At 38.8% G+C, this 26,252-nt stretch overlaps 1 protein-coding gene across 3 annotated transcripts in view; it reads left to right on the top strand.

The window, feature by feature from the left end:
- The window catches only part of BMPR1A (bone morphogenetic protein receptor type 1A), a 141,371-nt gene that overhangs the window by 13,971 nt on the left and 101,148 nt on the right, over positions 1-26,252 (top strand). Inside the window, exon 2 of one of the 3 annotated variants that reach the window (XM_055325030.1) lies at positions 737-863. The exons of the other annotated variants lie outside the window; for them this stretch is intronic. The gene's annotated coding sequence lies outside the window, so the exon portion shown is untranslated. The remainder of the gene's footprint in view (positions 1-736; positions 864-26,252) is intronic. 3 annotated transcript variants of the gene reach the window in all.

The following is a 26,252-nucleotide window of genomic DNA, read 5'->3' as shown; positions in this document are numbered from 1 at the left end:
GGGTGGCCTCTCCTTGGAAGCTTACTGTGGGGAGGGCCAAGAGACCAGTCCCGAGGCTGGGGTACCAGGGAAAGGGAGCAGAACCAGAGCTGTCGTTACCCAGACGGTGGTTGTTAGGGAACTGGTTGGCTTATGTGCACGGGCCTGAGTAAGGGATAAGGAGACCTCTGGGGACACAGGGACAGTGGGTAGTGTGGACATGACCAGGCTGCGGCCATCTGGGCTGGCTCTGCGGGGCACCTGGGGGTCGGGTCAGAGCCCCCTGCCCCTCAGCCCTGGCCTGACCCCGGAGGAAAGGCATCCCTGGGCTGCGGGCAGCCGGGGTGGTGGCAGGTGGTAGCAGCCGCTGCCGAGGGGCCCTTCCTAGGTGACCTGCTGGGCCTTGGCCACGCCTGAATTTGTTTTTTTTTCCCTGTTTCTTTTTTTTTTTTTTTTTTAATAAATTATTTTTTATTGGTGTTCAATTTGCCAACATATAGCATAACACCCAGTGCTCATCCTGTCAAGTGTCCCCCTCAGTGCCCATCACCCAGTCACCCCCACCCCCACCCTCCTCCCCTTCCACCACTCCTAGTTCGTGTCCCAGAGTTAGGAGTCTCTCATGCTCTGTCTCCCTTTCTGGTATTTCCCACTCATTTTTTCTCCTTTTCCCTTTATTCCCTGTCACTGTTTTTTTGGAGGGAAGGAGAGGACGGGAAGGTTGCAGATGAAAGTTTTTTTTTTTTTTTTTTTGCAGATGAAAGTTTTAAACAGCGGGGAGCTGCACTTTTTTTTTTATGACTGAAGGCTCCTGGAAGGCTGTAGGAATTGTCCCCGATGTCACTCGAGGGTGGGACCTGGACCTGCACCAACCAGAGTTGGAGGTAAACGTGGGAGGAAGAGAAAAAGCTCTTCCCGCGTTTGCACCGCCTCAGACCTGAGAGAGCCCCCCCCCCCCCCCCCCCCCCCCCCCCGTGTCCGCTCCTGCCACAGCCCCTCCGACGGCAGCCCCGGGTCTCTTGTGTTCAAAGCTGTTAGAGTAGCGCACGGGACGCGCTCAGCTTCATGGTTCTGTTTCCAGTACATTCCAGTTCTGCACAATATGATTTTAACATTAAGCATATTTTAATTCTAACTAGTGCGCTTCACATTTATAGACTGGGTATGATGACCTTTTTAATTGAGACATTAAGTAAAATATGTTATTCCTTAGTTTTTATGGAGTTGTTGGAGTTTGTCAAACTTCGGAAACATTAAAATAAAAAGTAGTCAGTAAAAAGACTTAGCTTAATATATAGGACTCAGTATAGGAGGTTTTGAATCCATGAAGTTTTAAATGAACTTTCAGTGTTGTTCACATAGAAGAGGTGAGTGAGTTTTCGTTTAAATCCTGTAGAGCAATAAAATAAAAGATGAGAAGGGACTAGATGATACCTTACATACGGTCCTGACTCTGCCCCGGCCCTGTTTTAAATGCTTTACACATACTAGGTCATCTAATCCTTACAAAGGGTCTAGGACGTGGTGTGGCTCTTGTTCTTTCAACACAAGAGGAGAGTGAGGCCACAGAGGTGAAGTAGCTTGTCGAGGGTCCTGCGGCTGGGAGGGGTGAGAGCTAAGGACTCAAACCCAGGTGGTCTGACTCCAGGGACGTGTGCGTAACCACACAATTATACTCGTTCCCAAAGAGAGTGGGATAATTTTAAGAGGAGGATGTGCACCCTACACACACGGACACGGTTTACTTCAGTTGTGCCAGCTTCTGTTGCCGGTGTGTGAATGGAGGTACCCCGTGAAACATTCCCTCCACCGAGGTCTCGATATATGTATGTGATGGGTCAAATTTGATTGACTTTTGACGGTTAACTCCTATTTTTCTTTTCAATACTTAAAATTTGTTAGAAACTGTCCAGGGGTAACTTGTTGATTGGTATTCCATGACTTCCCTGATGTTTGTTTTGCATCGTAGAGAAAACAGTATTCAAAGGCCAGCGGGTGGAATGCAGTTGCTTTTTAAAGCATTTATCCAGAACGCCTCCCATAGATATCATTAAAAAATTACTGATGTTATGTATCTCACTTCTGAGATACATACAAGTTTAATTGTTGATGATCACACAGACAGGCCTTTTTTCACAGCTTTGCCTTGGCAGTAACTGTAAAGTAGTTGAAACCGGGCAGATATTTGCTTGACATAATTATGTGATCTGTATCACTTCTTACAGTACATTTAAAATCTACCCTGTGGGAGAACAGGAGGAAAAAAAGAAAAAATATTGCCACATCATTTGAAAATGAAAGTGAATAAGCCCATCTATGGGACAGTTTTGGGAGACAAGTAGGTTGGGAAATGAAACCTGATTTTTTACTCGTTAATGATGCAGAGACTGTCCCCCGGAATATTATTAAATTCTTTGGGTTGTTTCATAGCAATTATTAAACATAATTGATTATGGAATGTAGACGTTTAAAACAAACCCTACTTCCCTTCCAGGTTTTTCTTCAAAAACAAAACAAAAGCCTTTTTAATCTCTTGATTACAAAAGTATTGCTCACTGAACAAATATAAAGCATAGAGAAGCTCCAAGAAAAAAAAGAAAAAGCCTTCATTTCATATTATACAAAGATGATCCTGTAAACATTTCGGTATATGCAGTGTAAGTTTAAAAAAAAAAAGAAAGCTTCATGTTTCTTGTTTCTTTTCTTTCTTTCTTTCTTTTCTTTTTTAACTGAATGTTTTTACTATAAGAGTTTGAGGAAATTAGGTGAGCAAAATTGGAATTTCTCTTCATGCATTAAGCATGAATGTCTAAACTGAAATATAAGAAACTTGGGGTTGAGGTGGGGCTTAATTCCAGGGAGGGGGGGCTATCTAAATAGGAAGTTTTGGAAATGGGCTGTCTTGTTCTCGTTACCTGATGATCTTTCTTCCTGTATGTTCTCCCTTTCTTTTTCAGCTTTGCAACTTCTAAGCTTTAAAAAGAAAGTTAAGATGTTTCAAATTTAATGTGTTTTTCTGTAATAATGGACTAAAATAGAATAAGATGTGGGGAGGTAGAACCTAAATGGAGGGAGGTCAAAAACCATATGGAAATAGAAAATCCAAAACCTCCAGCAGAATGGAGCTAGAAAGAATGGAATCTAAACACCGAAATTATACATCTGCTAGGCAGCTGTGCATTCTTTATTCATAGATTCTGTGCAGAAATAGCAGAAGAAACTTTGAAAGGAAAACATACCCTCAATAGACTGAGCATATATTCTTATCACTAATTATGATATGTACATTTTTGGTTATACAGTGTATATTTAATTCATATTTAAATGAAGTATTCCTCTTTTTTTTAGGAGTTATAAAAATTCTTTCCCGGAAATAACACCACTTTTTTGGGTTAAATGTAGATTTCCTATTTATATCATCAGCACTGAATCAACATTTTATTAAATTACAGATCAGGGCATTTTCAGTGATACTGAGAGAGAGATGCTTTTGTAAAATTTGTCATTGCTTTCTTTTTTTGCCAGTATTCAAGGGTATGTGGCAGTTTACTGTTCTGCTCTTCAAAACTCAGCTCTTCTGAATTTGTTTAAACAAATATGTTTTTAAAAAGTTAGGCATTTTAAAGCAGCTGAAGTTTAAAAGGGGAAAGGCATGAAAAAGCTTTTATTTAGTTTTGGGATGCTTTATAATTATTAACATTTGTTAATAATAAACTATAATAATAATAATTATATAATTATTATATAATAAACTATAATAATAAACTATAAGTTTACACAGCACTTCTAGACCCATTATCTCCTGTGATTTTCATTCTCTTGTAACACTATCTCCTAACTAGAGAATTAAAATAGAAAATTGTCAGTTCAGTTAAGGCCTATAGTAAGCTCTTGTGTTCTCCCCCTCCTCTAATGGTGATGCGTAGTCGGGATTAAGGAATCCTGGAAAAGTAAAACATAAAGGATAGAAGTCCCCAACATTTCATAATAACCACTGATCATACTAGTATAATTCTTTCCAGTTTTCTTTTTCTGTTCTTATTTTTTGCATAGCTTGCTGATACTGAGGATGCAGTGTTAGTATCCCTTCAAATTCACATCTTAAGCACTTCTGATAAAAAAATTGCCCTTCATTATTTTTGGGGTTCTGTTTTAGTAAAATTTTTCCCTATTTGAGAGAAAACAATTTGTCCTAGGATCGTTGTTATTATGTGTATCTATAACATACATATATATGTATATGCAGATATATATCCATACTCTATTTTTTTGAAGATTTTATTTATTTGAAAGAGAGAGAGAGAGCACACACAGGCACACAAGCTGGGGGAGGGGCAGAAGGAGAGGGAGAACCAGACTCCTTGCTGAGTGGGAAGCCCCATGCTGGGCTCAATCCTAGGACCTTGAGATCACGACCTTGAGCCAGAGGCAGAAGCTTACCTGCCTGAGCCACCCAGGCATCCCTATAAAATCTAATGTTATTACACAGTGGTTAAGAGCACGGACTCCACTTGGGTTTAAATTAATCCAGCTCTTCTTGGGTTTAAATCCCAGATATGCTTCTTCCTTGCTGTGCAACTAGCAATTTTAGTAAATTGATTTGACAATTCTCTCTGTGTCTTTCCTCATCTGTAAGATAGCATTAATGCTCCTTAACTCATGGATGTAGAAAATCAAACAATACAAAGAAAAATTTAATATAGAGCACCATACCCAATGAGGATAGAATATGACCCATTTTTTTAGTCATAAAGCAAGCCTCAACAGATGTCAAAAGATTAAAACCATTCATGGTGTCCTCTGACCACAGTGGAATTAAGTTAGAAATCAATTACAAAGAAAAATGTTTGAAATTAAGCAATGTACTTCTAAACCCATGCGTTAGGGCAGCCCTGGTGGCTCAGCGGTTTAGCGCCACCTTCAGCCCAGGGTGTGATCCTGGAGACCTGGGATCGAGTCCCATGTTAGGCTTCTTGCAGGGAGCCTGCTTCTCCCTCTGCCTGTGTCTCTGCCTCTCTCTCTCTCTCTCTCTCTGTCTCTCATGAAATAAAAAATAAAAAGTTATAGAGGAATTAGAAATTAATAGGATTCAATAATAGTGAAAATACATGTCACCAAATTTGGGATACAGTTAATTCTATACTTAGAGGAAATATTACAGCTTTAAAAACATGTATCAGAAAAACAGGCTAAAAATCAATTATTTAAATGTCCATCTCAAGAAATTAAAATGATTGTGAATTCCTCTTAAGTTTGAATGGAGTATGGGAAAAGTTTTATATTTTACATCAAATTCCTTTTTTAATAAGAAAGAGGGAAAGGTATGATTTAAATAGAAACAGGTTTGCTTTGTTTTCCTATTAGTATTGTTTTAATATGTATGGATGTATGTAAGCAAGCATACACCGTGGGGTTTGAATTCGTGACCCCAAGATTGCAGGCTCTATAGCTGAGCTAGCCAGGTGCCCTTCCTGTATGTTTGAACTTCCTCTGCCCCAGAGCTTCATTCCCACTTTTCTTGATTTCTAGGAGGCTTTTGCAGTATCCTTTCTGAAAACCTTCCATTTTCTTGGCCCTTCCATAGAACCCTTACCTTTTCTTTTCTTCTCTTTTTTAAAAAAGTTTTATGTATTCATGAGAGACACACAGAGAGAGGCAGAGACACAGGCAGAGGGAGAAGCAGGCTCCCTGTGGGGACCCTGATGTGGAACTCAATTCTGGGGCCCGGGATCATGCCCTGAGCCTAAGGCAGATGCTCAGCCTATGAGCCCCCAGGCGCCCCTAACCCTTAACTTTTCTAAGAAGAACAGGCTTTCTGAAGAAACAGAGAGGACTCTGAGGTAATTCGTTTTGGTCTTTAATTATTTTTAAGTCTTTAAGACTTGGAAAGTGTAATTCAACTTGGTAAAGCGTGTAACAAGCACCTGTTACAGACCCGAAACTGTCCAGACTTGGTTATTAATAACAGTGAATAAAATAGCCCCGAGTTCTGCTTTCATGGAACTTGTGCTCTAGTGGGGGAGACCAGCATCAAAAAAAAAACAAACCACGTTAAGGAGGGCATGTAATGAGATGAGCACCGGGTGCTATTCTGTATGTTGGCAAATTGAATTTAAATTAAAAAAATCGCAAACCCTCCCTGGTATATGACTACAGTGTGATATTGTGCTAGGAAAGAAAAGGCTAGAGGACTAGGAGAGTAGATAGTAGAAGACCTAAGCTTATTTATGTTGAAAATAATGGTGAGATAATGTACAAAACTGATTATAATAAAGTGGGGGGATAGACTATGGAGATTCACAGAAAGTATATTTTAAAAGGAGAAGAGAAGAAATCTTAAAATGTGTTACCGTGACTGACTTCGATTCGGCAGTCCAGAGGCCTGAGTAATTGTCCTTAGTCCAGCACTGACTGGTTGGATGGTCTTACTCAGGACATGCTTCAGGTCTCAGTTCTCCATTCTATAGAAGGAAAGTGACCAGGACTAGACTACACAATGGCCAAGTTTCTAGTTCCAAAGTGCTAAGTCCACTGAAACTTGTATCAGCACTTTAAAGGGTATTTTTCTTCTGATTATGAAAACCATATATATTGTCTTTAGAAAAATATGGAGACTGTAGAAAAGAAAGACCCTTTCCCCCAAATTTCATTTGTACTAGAGATGTCAGTCCTATATTATAAACTGGGAATATATCGGAGAATCTGACTTCCCCACAGCTCTGGCAGGTCAGCAGGATGGTATTAATTAGGATCTGCTAAATTATGCCTCATTAATGAACAAAATCCTAGAATTTCATTGGCTAGACAGAACAGAAAGTTTATTTCTCACCCCATGTACAGCTTGAGTGAAGTAGGCAGCTGAGATAAAGCCTGTCGGAGGTTCTGTGCTCTCGTAGCTGGACCTCATGGCTTTCTTGGTTGCTATGGAAGGGAAGAAAACATGGAAGGGTCTCGTAACCAGCAATTATGTAACTTCAGCAGTCAGAACCAGGCATTTGGCTCACCTCACTGCAGAGAGTAGAGGAGTGTAGTTCTCCCAGGCTTCTGGAAGTAGAGGAGGCCTGCTGTGGGTGACCTTTGGGTTTCAGCAATGACCTTGCTTTCCCTGGCTGTAGTGGAGTAGAGTGAGGATGGAACCCTGATCCAAGTGGGGCCAGTTGGATTGTTGGGCCTAGGGATTTGCTTTGGGTCACCGGAGACTGACTGGAGTTAGTACTGGAGCGCTCAGGTCATTAGACGCAGGTTCCAAGGTGGGATGCAAGTAGCCCAGTGATCAGAAGTTGATCTACCAGATGCGTTGCCAAAATAAGGTATTGTGTAGCTTTGGGAGGAAAAATAACTCCTGGTATTCAGTGGCTTCACATTTCTCAGTTCTGGATGATTAATGAAGACTTGTAGTTCCTGCAGAGATTTCTTAAGAATATGTATGCTCTCCCAACACGTGGGATAGTCTCAAAAAGTGAGCGTGTTTTGTGCCATAAAGAAAATCAGTAGATTTTCAGAAAGCAAAAATAAAAGTAAGGTTATGTTTGTATTTTCTGACCATAATGCAGCAAAAATGAAAAGAAATAGATGCCTCCCCCCAAAAAACCAGACCCATAAGTCATAAATCCAAAACGAAAACATCTTCTTTCTTTGGGACAAGGGGAGAGACACACCTTTTGAATAGCTTAAAGGGATGATCATAACTGAAGTCACACAATTTAGAAGTTAATTACAGTGAGACCACTACATATCAATGTCGCCAGTGTGAAACTTTATGGAAAATTCATCGTTAAAAATTAGTAAACAGGAATTAAAGCTGAATGAACAAGATATTCAGCTTAAACTGATTAAAAGCAAAATAAACCCAAATAAAATAGAACGAAAGGATTAATAGATATAAAATTACAAGTTAATGAAAAACGAAACTTTTTTTTTTTTTTTAAGATTTGATTTTATAAGTGATCTCTACACCCAGCGTGAGGCATGAAGTCACAACCCCGAGATCAAGAGTTGTACGCTCCACTAACGGAGCCGGCCAGATGCCCCCAAAATGAAAGAGCCCTTGACAGTAGAATCAAGCTGGCCGACTCTGGGCAAGCCTGGTTACGAAGAAAACAAGCTGGAGGCAAACATTACAAATAAGCGAGGAACGTCTCTTTGAATATTGACATGAGAGCCTCAGAAGAGGATATTGTGCATAACTTCATGCCATAGTTCCTAGAAATTAATGAAACAGATTATTTCCTGGGGAAAATATAAATTACTAAAATTTTCAGAAGAAATAAAAAAGGTCAATCATCAGTAGCCAATGAAGAAATTGAAAAATTGTTGTTAAACCCTTTAAAAGGGCCAGTTATTTTTACAAGACTTTAAAATAATTGATGATCCCTATATTACACAAATTTCCAGAGGAAAGAAAAAAAACACAAAAGAGAACATGCCCTTTGAAGCAAGCATGATTCTGTTAGCAAGATGCACAGCATAGGAAAAGAAAACAATAGACTATTTTCCTTTATCACCTACTTGTAAGATCCAAAATAAGATAGTAGGAAACTGAATCCGGCCGAATGTCAGAACTGTGTAGGGAGGAACTCACCTTGGGATTCAAGGATGATCTGATCTAAGCCAACCTTTTATTGTCATTTACGCTGTATTGGTAAATCAAAGAAGGAAAATAATTTGATCATTTTCATTGATGACAAAAGATACCAGATAGAATTCAGTAACCGCTTCTGATAGACTAGGGAAAAAAGGAAACTTCTTCAACTTGATAAGGGGAGAAACTATCTTTACAGCATGTAGTAAATCCAACTGGTAAAATATTTTCTATGAAAAAATGAACAACACTAAGCTCATTTTTAAAAAAAGATTTATTCATTTTAGAGAGAGAGTGAGCGGCGGGTGGGGGGAGGGCAGAGGGGGAGACTCCTCAAGCAGACTACCCACTCAACGTGGAGCTGGCCACGGGGCTCCACCCCAGACCCACGAGATCATAACCTGAGCTGAAACCAGGAGTCCGACGCTCAACTGACTGAGCCACCGGTGCCCCACTAAGCTCATTTTAATGCTTCTGTTAGGCATTTAACTGGAGGCCCCCGCCAATGGAATAAGGGAGGCTAAAGGCAAAAAGGTATAAATATTTGAAAGGGAAAGTCAAGACTTGTACTCACTGCATGTGCTCTTTGCAGAGTGCATAACCTACCTATAGAAAGCAGGAGAATCACCTGACAAACTTGGGACACTAATAAGCGATTCAGTACTGTGGCCTGCACACGGTGCAGTAAAGATCGGTAGGTTCCTCACAGGACCAGCAGCAGGCGTTGGCTCCAGGGAAGGAAGGGCCTGGTAAGCATGCCTGCCTTGCACTTTTCCTGTCCCAGACATGTTTTGAAGCGTGAAGAGAAAGCTCCAGGAGATGAAGCTTCCCAGTTTCCTGCTTGCCTTAACACAGGAGTCAGATAGCTGAGGGCCCAGCACAAGACGGTTTGCCTCATGACGGCCCCACATAGCCAGAAGCATTCCCCGTGATGCCCATCCCACCTGCTATTAAAAAAAAACAAAAACAAAAAAACTTTTGTTTTTAGACAGCATTCTCTGGAAGAATGCATCACCGAGTTGTTCTCTGGTGAGCCCAGAGGCACAGCCCTTAGTGTCCTCTAAGAATACAAGAGAGTGTACTAAGGAAGAGAGGAAGAGGATTCCCCTAAAAATAACTTTTTTTGTTTTGTTTTCTTTTTTTAATGTAACACCCTTGCAGCGAACTGTTCCAACAAGATGGAAAAGTGAGCTTCCCCCTTTCCTCCTCTCTCGCTCTCTCCTCTTCAGTTTACGTCTCATTCTAAATCACAGTTGCCACTTCAGGTGTCCTTCTAAAATTTTCTCTCCCTTTACAAAAGTTTATTTCCGTTTTTTTTTTAATTTTATACAGATGGCATCATGCAGTCTGTGTTGCCGCTTGCCTTTTTCCCTTAACGTTTTCTACGCCTCCCTCGTTCTGTTCTTACGGGGACCTACACCTGCGTTTAATCTCTCTTCTCCCCTTCCCTCCAGCCCCTGGAGCCTCCCCGTTGGTCTCATTTCTGGCCATTCTGTTCATCTTACTGACCTCGAGTGTTCTGAAGTTTTTTGGGCAGTCCGTCCCCCTTTTCAGACTGATGTCTTTAAATGTGTAGAATAGGACACATTGGATTACTGAGGGAACCAATTGGAGTGAAATGCAGCCATTAAAGTAATTAAACTTTTTTACATATAGTAGTATGGCTGTTCTGTTATTAACCCATTAAATAACCCCATGGTGGGTTTTAACTACCCTAATTTTTAAATAATGGTGAGGCATAAATAATATTTTCTGTTATCTGCAGCAATGTAACTGGATGAGAATATCCATTTTTTTAGGTCACAAAGTTGCAGGTGCTGCTGCTGCTGTGACCTTTGCCTGCTCTCCTAGTTAAATCATGACATTTCAGAGGCGAATGAAATGAAAGATGTCACTTTTCCCCATCTGGCCCATCAGGGCGGCGGCCGGCGCGCTGGGAGCCCTGAGTCCTGCCTCCTGCTGCCCCGGGCCCGGGTGGCCTGGGCCTTCGGCCGCCTGTGTCCTGTGCGGCCACTCCTCGCTGCCGTCCTGGTCCTGCCTCCCTGTTGCGGCCGCCCTCGTCGCTGAGCTCTGCCGCAGGACGGAGCAGTGGCCATGGCCCGGGTGACCCCAGTGACCCGGAGCCCCAATTTCAGGACCCCCACTCCCTGAGCGCTGCCCCTGGCCGTCCCAGCCCGGCTTCCAGGCCAGGCTGTCCCATGGCCTCAGCGGCACCGCCGGCCGCACCCGCTGTGGCTCCCTGTCCCCCAGTATGAGCTCCGGGGGCTCACAGGTGTCCGGCTGCCGGCCCCTCGCAGCCCCGCCGGCCCTCACCCAGCTCCGCAGCGGCCCAGCCTCCTGCCTCCCGCTGCTGGCCCCGACTTAGTGGCTCACTGCCCGCTGAGACGTCATGCACTTCAGGTCCTTCTGGGATTGGCCTTTTTTCACTTGGCACAGCGTCCTCATGGTTCATCCGTGTTTTTAGCCTAGGACGAGATTTCCTTGATTTTTAAGGTCGAACAACACTCCTTTGCATGTATAGGCCACATTTTTTTTTTTTTTCTGTGAATCTGTTGATGGATATTCAGGTCATTTCCCCCTCTTGGTTTGTGAATAATGCCACACGAGTACAGGTGTTCCAATCTCTCTTTGAGATCCTATTTTCAATTCTTCTCTATTATATACCCACAGACGGAATTGCCGGATTCTATGATAGTTCTGTTTCTAACTTCTGGAGAGCTTCCATACTGGTTGTCCATAGCGGCTGCACCATTATACGTTCCCACCAGCAGTGCACAAGGGTTCTGATTTCCCCACATCCTTGCAACACGTGTTATTTTCTGGGTTTGTTTTTTTCTGTTTTGTTCAGTTTTTGTTTTTTACAAGGGACATACTAATGGGTATGAGGTAACTTCTCATTGTATTTTGATTTGAATTTCACCATTAGCGAGTTAAACATCTTTTAGATGCTCGTTGGCCATTTGTATATCTTCTTTGGAGAAATGTCTATATAATAAGTCCTTTGCCCATTTTTTAATTAGGTTACTATTATTTTTTCTTACTAATGGGTATTCTTTGTATATCCTGGATATTGATACCCTATCCAGTATGTGGTTTGGAAATGTTACTACCATTTCATAGGTTGCCTTTTTAGGACTTCCTTTGCTGTGAAGGTTTTTAAGTTTTGACGTAGTCCCATTTGTCTATTTTTGTTGTGGTGCTTGCCTGTACTTTTGGTGTCAGATTCAAGAAGTCATTGTCCATCCCAATGTCCTGAAGCTTTTTCCCTATATTTTCTTCTAGGAGTTTTACAGTTTTAGATCTTATGCTGAAGTCTTTAATCCATTTTTTTTTAAAACAGATTTTATTTATTTGAGAGAGAGAGCACAAGCATGAATGAGGGAAGGGGCAGAAGGGAAGAAGAGGGAGAGAGAGAATCCTAAGTAGACTTCCTGGTGAGTGCAGAGCCCAACACAGGGCTTGATCCATGACCCTGAGATCAGGACCTTAGCTGAAACTAAGAGTCAGACACTCAACCGACAGAGCCACCCAGGCACCCCCCTTGAGCCCATTTTACATTAAGTTTTATACATAGTGTAAGGGTAAAGATCTATCTTCATTCTTTTGTATGTGGTTATCCAGTTTCCCCAGCACCATTTGTTGAAGCAACTACTAGCCTTTCCCCATTGTGTAGTCTTGGCACCTTTGTCGATAATTTGACCATATATGCGAATGTTTATTTCTGGGGTTTCTGTTCTGTGGCCTATATGTTTGTTTTATGTTTGTAACATACTTTTTGATTACTGTAGCTTTTTAATATGTTTTGCCTCTGGCTTTGTTATTCTTTCTCAAGATAGTTTTGGCTATTCAGGGACCTTTGAGATTCCATATGAATTTTAAGATAGTTTTTTCTGTTTATGCAAAATACGCTGTTAGGATTTTCATAAGGATTACATTGAATCTGTAGGTTGCTTTGGGCAGTATGGACATTGTCTTTCTGTTTGTGTCTTCTTTAATTTTTTCAGCAATGTGTTTTGTTGTTTTTAGTGCATAAGTCTTTTACCTCCTTGGTTAACTTTATTCCTAAGTATTTTTTTTTTATTCCTAAGTATTTTCTTTCCTTTTTTAAATAGGCCAATATTTTTTAATATGATCAGATTCATGTCAATTATTATTAAAAGCATTGAAATGGTCCTAAACTAGAAACATCTTCTGTGGTGGTAAACTTGTAAATATACATCTTTCAAAACAAAAAACCATCTCAGCATTTTTCTTTTTTCTTTCTTTTCATTTTATCTTTTAGTATTTATTTTTATTGAAGTATAGTTGACACACAAAGTTACATTAGTTTCAGGTGTACAATATAGTGATTGGACCAATTTATACATTATGCTGTGCTTGCCACAAGTGTAGCTACCATCCATCACAGTACAGTGCTAGTACAACACCATTGATGGATTCCCTATGTTGTGCCTTGTATTCTTGTGATTTACTTATTCCATAACTGGAAGCCTGTAGCTCCCACTTCCCTTCACTTATTTTGCCCATCCCCCCTACTCCATTATAAATGGCCTTTTTTTTTTTAAATGGGTTTGTTTTCTTAAATTTCCTTTTTGGATTATTTATTGTTAGCATACAGAAGCACAGCTAGTTTTTGAATGTAGAGTACACATCCTATAACTTTGCTGAATTCCTTTATTCTAACAAATAAGTTTTTATTTTTCCCCCTGTGTGGAATCTTTATGGATTTCTACATATAATATCATTCCCTCTGTAAATAGAGATAATTTTACTTCTTCTTTTCTGATTTGAACGCCTTCTTTTTTCTTTCATACCTAATTGCTCTGGCTGGGGCTTTCCAGAAGTACGTTGAATAGAAGTGGTGAGAGCTGTCACCCTTGTCTTGTTCATGATCTTAGAGGAAAAGCTTTCAGTTTTCATCATTGAGTATGATATTGGGCTTTTCATATATGATCTTTATTATGTTGAGGTAATTACTTTCTAGTTTGTTGAGTGTTTTTATATGTTGAATTCTGTCAAATGATTTTTCTGCAACAGTTGAGATGATCATGTTATTTTTTTATCTTCCTTGTGTTAAAGTGGTATATTACACTTAATGATTTTCTTATACTGAACAGTCCTTACATCTCAAGGATAAATCCCAGTTGGTCATGGTGTGTAATACTTTAAATGTGCAGTTGAACTTGGTTTGCTAGTATTTTGTGGAGGAATTTTGCATTTATATTTTTCAGGGACATTGGTCTAAAGTTGTTTTCTAATAAGTATCTTTGGCTCTGGTATCAGAGGTCATAAAATGAGCTTGGAAGTGTTCCTTCCTCTTTAGTTTTTTGGAAGACTTTGAGAAGGATTTGCATTAATTCTTCTTTAACTGTTGTGTAAAATTCTCCAGTGAAACCATTTGGTCTTGGGCTTTTTTTTTTTTTTTTTGAAGATTTTTTTATGAGTGATTCAATCTCCGTACTAGTTACAGATCTGTTTAGGTTTTCTTTTTCTTCATGATTCAGTCTTGGTAGGTTATATATTTCTAGGAATTATTCATTTCTTCTAGGCAATCCAAATCGTTGATGTATAATTATTCATCATAGTCTTTTAAATCTTTTTTTCTGTGACATCAGTTGTGTTTCTTCTTTCATGTCTGACTTTAGTTATTTGAGCCTTCTCTCTTCTTCTTAGGTCCTTCTTAGGTATGTCAATTTTGTTGATCTTTTCAGAAAATAAACTCTTTTATTAAGTTTTTCTTTTGTTCTTCTGTCCTTTGTTTATTTCTGTTATAGTCTTTATTGGTTTCTTCCTACAACTTTGAGTTTAGTTTGCTTTTCTTTTTTGGTTCTTTGAGGTGTAAAGTTAGATTGTTGACTGGAGACTCTCTCTTTATTAATTGTAGACATTTACTGCTGTAAAGTTCCCCCATAGAACTGCTTTTGCTGCATCCCAGAAGTTTTGGTATGTTGTGTTTTTGTTTTCATTTGTCTCAAGATATTTTCTAATTTCCCTTAGTTCTTCTTTGACTCCATTAGTTGAAAAGTATGTTGTTTAATTTTCACATATTTGTGAATTGTCCAGTTTTCCTACACTTGATTTCTAGTTTCATTCCTTTGTGGTTGGAAAGGATACTTGGTATGATTTCAGTATTCTTAACTTTGTCAAGACTTGTTTTGTGGCCTAACATGTGATCTCTCCCGGAGAATGTTCCATGTGTGCTTAAGAATGTGTGTTTGGCTGCTGTTGTGTGGAGTGTTCTTTGTATGTCTGTTAGAGCCATTTGGTCCAAAGTGTTGTTCAGATCTTGTTTTCTTATTGATCTTCTGTCTGATTCTATCTGTGATTAAAAGTGGGATATTGAAATCTACTAATGTTGTTACTATATATTTCTCCCTTTAGTTCTGCTTTTCATTTGGGTGCTTTGGTTGTACACTTGCACTTTGCTGCTGCAAGTGGCTGGAGAATTACCTTTGCTGATTAGTCTTACTTCCAGTTAATGACTATTAAGTCAGATGAACCCTTTGTGTTGCTCGCCAATGGTCCATTTACTCCCCCAGCCCAGCTGGTCCTGCAGACTCCTCCTCCTCCTCAGACCTCTGACATTACTTTCCGCATTCTTTACTCTCAGTACACAACTTCGCTGTTCATCTCACTGAGAAAGTAGATGCCTTAAGAAGATACTCCGTGTGCTGCCTTCCTCTGTCACCATGGACGAACTCACATCCTCGAACTCACCATCCTCGAACTCACCATCCTCGTAGTAAGGGCCGCACCCCATGCTGTGCTGCATCTAATTCCGCCTCTTCTCTCGTGGCGTAGGATCATTCTCATCAGCTTCATCAGCGTGCCAGCATACTTTTCTCTCATCCTAAATGTCACAGCCTCTCTTAACCCCATTTTCCCTTCTGTTGCTCTGTCCCCCAACTCCTTTTTTTTTTTTTTTCAAAAGATGTGCCTATACTTTGCTTCCAGTGTTTTCCTCCTGTTATCTTTTGAGTGGGTCCTCTCTGGTTAGATTCTCCCTCCCAACACCCTGCCTAGACTACTCTTGCAAAGGTTACCTGTGACTCTTCTCTTCTTACTCTTGAATTTTTATACCCGTTAACAGTCCTTGACACAGGTGGTCACTTATTCTCTCTGCACACAAACAGTCTCTTCACTTTTTTCCAGGACTGGTTTCCTTCATTGTTTCCCTCTTGGTTGTTTGTTTCTCATGTAGCAAGCCCAGGACATGGTACTTAGACCTTGCCATAGACTTCCCTTGATCTCATCCAACCTTCAGGCTCTGAAACAGTCTGTGTTTGAGGATTCCCAACTTTTAATCTCCAGCCTGAACTCCTCCTGAATAATATGGATTTATACTTTGCGTGGGTGTCTAATAGGCAACTGAAGTGTCACTTTTCCAAAAGGGAGCTTACCGTTCTTTCCCTCAGTGACTTGGTGTGTCATGCTTAGAATGGCATCCCCTTGTCTGAGAATAATTGAAAACTGAGAACAAAACTCATTTCTTCTACTTCAAATACCTTATTAATCTACAATTTATTTTTGATTTAAGGAGTGCAGTAGGGCTCTTTTTTTTTTTTTTAAACCAGACGGCCAGCTAGCTTTTCAACACTACTGAATAATCAGTGTTTACCTGGTTGACATGTCATCTCTATCACTCTGCAAATGATATCAGAGTTAGAAGTTACACATAACAATACCACTTAATGTTTACGTTATAGATTTCACACTCTTTTCAAACATGTTATCTCAATTCAGACCATACTATGTGAAGCAGAATCACTGATAGCTGTTTAAAAAATGGAATAATTAAACAAATTGAATAAGAGTACAGAAACAGTCCTGTTTTAAATTGAGCACCAGGAACAACACACCAATGGAGAAAAGGGCCACTAATTAATCCTCAGATACTTGAAAGATAATTTTTGCTCAGTAAAAGCCAATAAAATTTAAAATGGAAGAAGACAACAGTGGGGTATGAAGTATATAACCAACAGATGGAAGCTTTTAATCCAAAATAAAATTTTCAGATTTCTTGGTTAAGTACTTAGATTAGGATTCAAAGATGGTGAACAGTTAGTTAACATGGGCAGAAATATTTAATAAATAACCACGTGTGAAAATACTGTCTGTTCTTAATTCCAATTAAAGTAAAGGCATGAGAAATGAAGTCACCCAGGGTTACACTACAAACCTATGAAACTGTCAGAGTTATGTGATAAAAGGAAATAGATAGCATATCTGTTTTGCCAGTATTGTAATTTGGACTGATCTCAGAGGAAAAGAATTTGACTAAACATACATTTTAGGGGAAAGGGAAGTGGTGTACTGTGAGGCTAAAGGTTTGACCATACCATTTCTATGCAGTGATGCCTACTATGTCCCTAGCCTAGTAGGGTTTGTTTCAAGGGAGCCTAGGCACAAAGTAAACGCGTAGACTCAGGTAGAATATCTTAGTGCTTTTTTTTATTACTCTTACGTTAATAAAATAAGATTTAAAAAAATTCCATTCCATTAATGCATACTTTGAACCAAATATGTTTCATGTAAAACAGGGAATAGACCTAAACTTTTTTTTTGGAGGGATGGGCAGAGGAAGAAAGAGAATCGTAAGCAGGCTCCATGCCCAGTCTCACAACCCTGAGATCATGACCTGACCTGAAGAGTGGACACTTAACTGACTTAACCCAGGTGCCCCAGGAGTGAATTTTTCTATTTGGCTGAGTGGTCATAGGGTGAAAAACTCAAAGACTTCCTCTTATCACTAGATTCATTCTAAGCCCCATCTTATTTTATTACTTACACAATTGAAATACAAAAAAAATTGTTCACAAGTGATAACTGTTATCATAAGTAGTGTAGCACAGTATTCAAAAGTTGGTCTTGGACCTAGACCCAGACACAGACTCCTAGAGGCACTCAAGCTCATGAATAGTTTTAAGTTAATAACTTTCCAGACCTTAAACTGCATGTGCTCTTTCTTAAAATTGATCTTCCTGTGAATCAGTCTTTCAGGCAATTACTTCTTCCCCACATTCCTCTCCACTGTTCTCCTTTTTCATTTTACAAAAGAATAGCACAAGGCTTCCTCTGTCCCTGCTTTTACCATGATATATTTGCCTTGTGGTGGAAGTACTTCAGGGGAGAAAAGATCTCGAGATAATTCTAAGACAAGACAGTGGTGCTGGAACAACTGGGTATTCAATTGAAAAAGAAGGGAGTTGGATCCCTACCTCATATCAAATGCAAACATTAACTCAAAGTAAATCAAAGACCTAAATGTAAGTGCTAAACCAGGAAACTCTCAGAAGGATATGTAGATATAAATCTTTGTAGTCTTGGATCAGGCACCGGTTTCTTCAATATGACATCAAAAACACAAGTAATCAAAAGAAAAATGTGGGTAAGTTGGATGTCATCAAAATTATAAACACTTGCATACATCAAAGGACTGTCAAGAGTGTGAGAAAACCCGCAGAGTAGGTGAAAATATTTGCAAATCATATGTCTGATAAGTGACTTGTGTCCAGAATATGAAAGGAACACTTACAACTAAAAAAACAAACAAAAAAAAAAAAACACAAAAAAACCCCTGAATTTTAAAATGGGCAAAGGATTTGAATAGATGTTCCTTCAAAGATGTACAGGTTGGTGGGTCTGCGTGCCACCATGCCCGGCCAGGGGCCCAGCAACAACAAGAAAAACAAAGATGTACAGGTGGCCAGTACAATAGAAAGATAGATAGGTACTTAATATCTTTGGTCATCAGAGAAATGGAAATCAAAACCACAGTTAGATACCACTTCACACCCATTAATTAGGATGGTGAGAATAGACAGGTAATAACAAGCGTTGGTAGGGATGTGGACAAATGGGAACATTCATACTTTCTTGTAGGGATGTGAAATGATACTGCTGCTTTGGGAAAATGACCTGCTGTTTCTCCAAAGGTTAGACATAATGTTACTAACATGATCCAGCAGTTCCACTTGTAGGTACATACTTGAGAGAATTAGAAATGTTGTGTTGACACAGACTTTCACATGAAAGTTCATAGCATTATTCATAATAGCCAAGAAGAGGAAACAACCCAAGTCCACCAACTGATAAATAATAAAATGTGGTCTATCTATGCTGTGCAGTACTCATCCATGAAAGGAAGTGTAATTCTGACTCATGCTACATCACGGATTAACCTGAAAGTGTTACGCTAAGTGAAAGAAGCCAGTTACAAAGGACTAAATATTGTGTGATTCCATTTATGTGAAATGTCCAGAATAGGCAAATTCAGAAAGACTTAAAATGGCTCAGTGGACTAGGTGAGGGGGAGATGTGTGTGCTTGTTAATAAGCTATAAGGTTCTTTTTTAGGGTAATGAAATGTTCTGGAGTTAGATAGTGGTGATGGTCGTACAGGTTTCTGAATATGCTGATAGCCACTAAATCGAACACTTTAAAAGAGTGAATTTTATGGTATGTTAATATATCTCCCAAAACTAAACAAAAACCTCGGGGACCACTGAAGTGGCAATTCCAAATATTGGTGTTAGCATTGAGGAAGTAAATAGCTTTAATCTTTGGGGAATAAATCCATTAATGGCTTCCAGTGAAATTGATGGATTTTTCAATGTCAGTTTTCGGAAATAATCAGCTGCTCTTTTTGATGGTAAACCTCTATGGGATTTTTCAACAAATAACTCAGAAGGAATTTTAAAACTTGTGTAACTACTGACAAAATGCCTGTCATTCCTATTCACCTATTTAAATGAACATAATATCTCCGTGCTTTCTTTAAAAAAATAAACAGGGCCACCTGGGTGGCTCAGATGGTTGAGCATCTGACTTTGGCTCAGGTCATGATCCCAGAATCCTGGGATCAAGAACCTAATATCGGGCTCCCTGCTGAGCTGGGAATTTGCTTCTCCCCATACCCCTTCCCTTGCTCATGCTCTCTGTATCTCTCTCTGTCTCTCTGTCGCGCATGTGTGTACGTGCATTCTCTCTCTCAAACAATATTTTTTAAAAATAAAAACTAAAACACTATGCTGAATCACCTAATTTTAGCAAGAATTATTCAAACAGATGAATGAACTAATTGAAAAATGAAAGCCCCATCCATCTCATTAACATATATTTCTGGTAAAATTTTTACCTTTAATGTTGTTAATTTCTTATCAGGTCTATAATATGTTTGTCGTTTAAATCCATTGTATATGTTATACTAATAATAATTGAATCCCAAATAATTTTTTAAGCTTTTAGAGGCTTACTTGTGGTCAAAGGAAAAATTTTAAAAAATTTCCACTTAAACTGCAGACATGTATGACTGAATGATTAATAATAGACTTTCTAGGTATAATATTGGGCTGGAATGTCATTAGTGGCAAAACCACACCCAGTTGTGTAGTGACAGATGCCTGTACTTTCCTTTCATCTGTACATAGGGCAGGATTTCTGCTTAGACAGTGTGCTCATAGACAGATTGCTTTTTAGAATTGTAAGATTTTAAAAAACAAAATAGTCAATTGTTTTAGTCTGTTTAGGCTGCTATTATGAGATACCATAAACTTGGGGCTTACAAACAACAGAAATTTATTTCTTACAGTCTGGAGGCTGAGAAGTTCAAGCTCAAGGCGCTGGCATCTGCTGTCTGGTGAGAGCCCACTTCCTGGTTCATAGATGGCCGTCTCTTCTCTGTATCTTCACATGGCAGAGGGAGCAGGGGAGCTCTCTGGGTTCCCTTTTATAAGGACTGTAGTCCCATCCTGAGGTCTCTACCTTGGAGACCTCATTACCTCCACCAGCAGATTGAATCACCTTGGGTGTTTAGGATTTAACATGCATTTTTGTGGGATATGAATATTCAGTCTATGACAATTGGTTATATAGTACAGTTGGTACATTCGTTTTCTGTTGCTGCTATAACAATCATCACAAACATAGTGGTTTAAATAGCACAAATTTATTAGGTTACAGTTCTGCAGCTAAAAAATTCAACACAAGTCTCGCCAGGCTAAACTCAAGGTGTCCGCAGGCCTGTGTTCCTTTCTGGAGGGCCTCCTAGGGGAGAATCTGATTCTTTGCCTTTTCCAGCTTCCAGAGGTTGACCACAATCCTCAGTTCACGGCCTCCTGCCTCCTCATCTTCTAAGCCAACATGGTCTCATCTTTCTGACCCTCTGTCATCTCTGTCTCTCTCAAACCATAGCTGGGAAGGGTTCTCTGCTTTTAAGGACCATGATTAGATTGAGACCAACAGGATAATCTCATCTCACTTTCTGCAAAGTCCCTTGCATGCGAGGTAACATTCACAGGTCCCTGGGTTAGGACATGGATGGTCTTTGAGGGGACCACGATTCTACACAGTTGGTTTCTTTGTTGGTTACATTGCATTAAATTGTCAGATTTATGTATTTTGATAGATGTAAGGATTACAGTTAAGTGTATCAGCATTGTGACCTTAGGCAAGTTATTTACTTCGGAGCCTGTTTCCTCTCTGGTGCAAAAGGAGTAATAATGCTATTTACTAGTATGCACTGAAATAGAAATAGTTTGGGGCTATAGACGAGTCCAGAGACTTCCACAAACCTTTTTGTGACTGTCTCAAGCAAATTTGTGGCCACCTAACTCAAGGTTGTTGTGAGGATCAAATTATGTCATGAATGTCGAAGTGCTTTGAGATGTGGAAGAGTCATAAAATCTTGCTGATATTTTAGGTTACCTTTAAACATTTTTGACAGTGTTGAGAATGTTCAGTATCCTTTGATACCTGGCTGACAGTTTTTTTTTTTTTCAGGTTTTTATTCTCTTCTGGATTTTCAAACTGATTTGTCTTCTTTATTAAATTAGGATAAATGAAGAGATTTATAAAAGTTAAAAGTATATGTAACTTGCATAATTCTTTGAGACACTAAGATTTTAAATTCATATTTACCCAGATTATTTGCATTCTTATTTTTTCTTTTGGAAACTTCTAAGGAGCTATTTACTCTGTTGTAGAAGCAAAATAAATACTAAATCCACCTTGTGATAATAAGACTAATTGTTCTTAAAACCTGAGCTGCATTTTTAAATCTTGCATAGCAGACCTTCACATAGCAAAAATAAAGTCTTCGTTTATAATTGGTTTGTCTGTATATTCGATGTTTGACACAAAAATATCACTATAAAGCAAAAACCATTTTTTAAAAAGTGATTTGATTTCTTATTTTTTCCCCTTAACACTGTACTGGCAAATAGATATTTTTCCCCTAAGCAGCACAAAGATGCCATTTTGAGAGGTTAAATTACTTTCTAAATGTTGCTGTGAAGGAGGAGAGAAGGAAAAGAGATCAAGTTACACATTCTTTGTTCCGGAGCCTACCAGTGCACTTCAAGTTTAGAGCGGCACTGGTGAGGCTAGGCTCCCTTTTGCTGCATTATCTCCAACCCTGCCCCCACTTAGGGAGCAAGACACAGATATTTTCTCTGACAGGCCCCCAAAGAGAGCCATTTTAACTTAAATATTTGTAAAAGTCACTACTTTTTTCTATTAAAGGCTTTACTTTTATATAGTTTAGCTTCCAAGTGAGCCTAGGTTATTTCTTCATATGTTTAGAGGTATTTTTTTTAAAAAAGATACTTTCTTTGAAAGGCCAACAAGTTATATTTTTATATTGCAGTTAAATTTAAATCAAATTAATATTGAGTTAAATTAGGAGAGTACTTTAAATTGTATTTTGAGGGGAAAAAATAGCTTTCCTGGCACAAAATGGCATGAATTGGACTGTTTGTGTGCTTTCGAAACATGGTGGTAAAAAGTCCCCAAAGCAGTTACAATATTTCTTTTGTTCAGTATCCTTGCTGCTCTTAGGTAAGTGAAGACTTTAAAAAGATTTTTCACGTAAAAACTGTCATAATAATCCCAGTGCCATATCCTGAATGTTAATTCAATTTACGTTGTAATTTTCCCGAGTTTAGTTTTACTAAGAATACAAACTTTTTTTTTTAACCTTTAAGGAAATCATTTTTAAAAAATGGTTATTAATGAACGTGCATGTTTCCCCTGCTCTCTGAAAATAGTGTTCCTAGGAGAATGTTCCTGGTAAAAAACCAAAATGGCATGAAGTGAGGAAGCAGCTACCGTTAATTTATATGTAAAATTTTTGAGCATTCCCAGTCCCCAAAAATAACTTCTCTTAGGCGTTTCTGATACCTTAAGGACACATCTTGCTAACGAGTGCACGAGGTAAATGGAGGTAAAGCGCTCCCGTCTACCCAGACAGTCCAGGCCCGGGCACTGGTGGCTGAGATGCGGAGGTTCGTTCCAGGGAGGGTGCTTGGGGCGCCCCTCCAGCTGCTGGGTGCGGCTCCTGGGGGCGGGGGGCCTCCCGGCCACACTGCACTGAACGCTGGTTTTGCTTTTTGCCTTTTTTTTTCATAGAAGTGAAAATCCTTTCTGGATTTCTTTTGGTTAGTGAAAATAGTCATCAAAGCAAAGTGGCCCAGTTTGAGCTTTTCAAAAAGCGAGGGGTCCTTGTATTTCATAAATTTCATAAATACCTTTTATATGTAACTTGTCCCGTTTCTGAGGGTTTAAAAAGCTTAAGCATTATTTATAAAGTACTCATACCTCTGTTAAACATTATCAGTCCAATAAAAAGTATTGAGTTTCCCCCTGTATTTCTAGGTCATTTTAAGTATTAATAATGTTCATCAATTTTGCTTGATACTCTCTCAACAGGGTCACTATCATCAGTAGTCAAGATAGTCACATTTGTATCAGTCTTTTTAGTATTTCTAGAGTAAGTGTCATATTTTCTAAACAGACTGTTGTCTCAACACCCTTTCTCTAAAAGAAAAAAGTTACCCAAGATAAAAACTTGTGATTGGGCATTGGGTATGTTTTTCTTCTTTCTAGTGCATGAATGTATTTCTTTTTTTTTTTTTTTTGTCTACTAATAAGGATACTGGATTTGGCTTTCTATGTTGTATCCCTAAGTCTGTAGTCTTAACCTCCGCTTCTCTGTTAATCACTCCTTTTCCCTCTTGTCTGAAGTCCAAGACTTCTTGATAGGCAGAGCCTGTCTCTTACCTTCTCCATGAAGCTTTAATTGCAGCCAGGCTCCTGGGCATTTCTTCCTTTTCTCTGCTTTGGTAGGGCTTCTAATGCCAGTTTGTCCTGTTGATTTTCTTCCTCAGTATTTGTTTCCCATCTCTAATTTGGTTTAAAATAATTATACTAGCCACCATTTGTGTACCTACAGAATGCCTAACACTGTGCCATTATGGGGGATCTTTAAAGTAACGTGGTAGAGTAGGTATTACTTTACAAGGAAAGTGAAAGCCAGCCACACTGTACTGAAAGCTAGGTTACGTGTCTTCTCTCTGGCTCCTGTCACATCATATCTGTGGAGTACCTTAACTGTATCAGATTTTTATAAATATGGGATGATAAGATGACTCCTGTTTTGGTTCAGCTATCCTTTTATAGGCAGTGTTTGGAGGGGGCAAGAAAAGCTGAGCTTGTTAGCATTTGTGAATTCTTCATTCTTCAAGTCACATGGCATTGTCAGGACCAGATGGGCCTTCTCAACTTCATGTGTCTATGTATGGACCTTGTTGCAAGAAGATTAACCTGTGGTTCCCTATATTATTAACAAATCTATGCCTGAATGAAGCAGAGATGATGTTTAAAAGCGATTAGTGAGAATAGAGTACACTGCTCTAGGATGTTACTTAAACCATTAAGTGCATGCATATGTATTTAAAAATTAGATGTAGGTAAACCTTGAAGAAAATAGGAAAATGGAAATAAATCTCATGCGAGATCTTTAATGTATTTACATTTATATGTATTTGTATATTTGAACAGTTTGTACATTTGTTATTATATAAAATCATTAATTGCAAGTGAGATTTGAGACACATTTTGGACACATTTTCTTAAGCATATCTTAAAAGCTTTTATATTTATTCCTTATATTCTTAGGTGCCAGTTTTCTTACTGGAAGACTGACCAGTGTTAGCGCTTTGCTGCTTTTGTACCTTCCTAACCCATGTTATTCTTAGTTTTTTCAAAAGCCAAGTAATTGGCCCATTTATCACAATTTCTATATACTTAAAAAATTAACATGAAGTTTTTTCACCTGATATCAATAAAAGTTGCATTTTAACCATTCTTTCTACATTTGATAAATGTTACTGGTTTCATTTGTTTTTATTTTATATAAATATGTAACGTGCATTGTATTTAAATGTTCATTGAGTCTTGGACTTAAATGCTGATAAGTGTTTTTCTTTTTAAAATATTGTGTGCTTGTCTTATAAGGGGAGTAAGTGGCTTTGAAGAATTGAATTTAAGAAACTTACGCTAGGATATGTAAAATATAAGTAGAATTGGGTATTTAATGTAAGCCTTCAGACTAGTGTTCTTAAAGGAGCCACTTGACTGGATCAGAGCAGTTGTCTTTCCACTTCCCTCATTGTACTGAGCTTCTGCCCAGGTTTTACTTAGATTTGCACAACTTTTGTCAGAGCTGTCACAGCACCCCATTCTAAATTTCCTTGGTGGCACTTATCATGACTGTCATGAAATTGCTGTTTGTATGGACAAGATCTGTTTTCCTTCCTAGAAATCGTGAGCTCCACGTGAGTGGGGAACCGTGCGCGTTTCTGTGTTGCCGGGCCCAGCACGCGGGCTGGCCTAGCACACATGCCCAGGAATTCTGTGGTGGCAGCAGCCCGTGCTCTTTTTGTAGTCCTCTTTAATTAATGAAAAGCTTTGATTTTTGTAAAATGGTCAGTGTTTTGAGAGGCCCTGGAAAAGAAACATGAACCAAAAAGAAGAGCTGACTTCAATTTTACTTGTCTTGAAAATAACTATGACTCTCTCCGTGCCTGGAAGATCAATGGACCTAAGGAATTTAAGGAGTTGGAATGAAGGTTAGCTTTTTTTTTTTTTTTCAAAGGCTGTCATCCTTCAATACTTTTACTTTGCATTTTTGTTACTGTGATTTAAGATGGTTGTAATTATTCTTGATTGATGATACCTGTCAAAAAAAAAAAAAAAAACAAGCCTAACCAACCATTTCTGCTGCATTCTGAGGGCAGAGAAACAAAAACTGAGAACTTTGTGAACTATTTTAAGTCGTCTGTAAAATGAGATAATAAAATGTACTTTACAAGGTAATTTCAGCTTTAATGAAATACCAAAGTGTGAAAATGCTTAGTAATGTGCCTGGCACACTGAAGGTGCTCTATAAATGCTAATTGTCATACTTACATAGATGTATGAAAACTTCTCAAGAACAAGTGTAAATTTAAAGTGAATTCCATTCTTATCCCCAAACTAGTATCGAAAAGCAAATATGAAAAAAAAAACAAATATGATGTATTATGTTAAAAAAGAGAACTGTTTAATGGTACTTGGTGATGGTGATAGGTCTTCAACCTCACTTTCAATCTCTGAGTATTGTAAAGGCTTGTGCTATCCCTGCTTGGAAGGAAGGGTGACCTAAAATCAAGAAAAAGTGAAAGAGAAATAAACAGATCTGCTATGATTCCTTTACCCAAGAGGTTGTTAAAAAAAGAAAAAAAGAAAGAAAGAAAGAAAGAAAGCCCTGTCAGCTTAATTTGGCCTGCAGGCATTTTATTTTTGGTGTATACCGTATTTTTTAAAAATCAGTTGCAAACGATTAAAAATTGGGAGATTTTTGCAAAAAGGAAGCC

The sequence above is a fragment of the Nyctereutes procyonoides genome, unplaced genomic scaffold (genome assembly GCF_905146905.1).
Source record: "Nyctereutes procyonoides isolate TBG_1078 unplaced genomic scaffold, NYPRO_anot_genome, whole genome shotgun sequence".
In the NCBI taxonomy this organism is placed as follows: Eukaryota; Metazoa; Chordata; class Mammalia; order Carnivora; family Canidae; genus Nyctereutes; species Nyctereutes procyonoides.
Note: the sequence above shows the minus strand (reverse complement) of the source record. Positions and strands in the feature narration are given on the sequence as shown.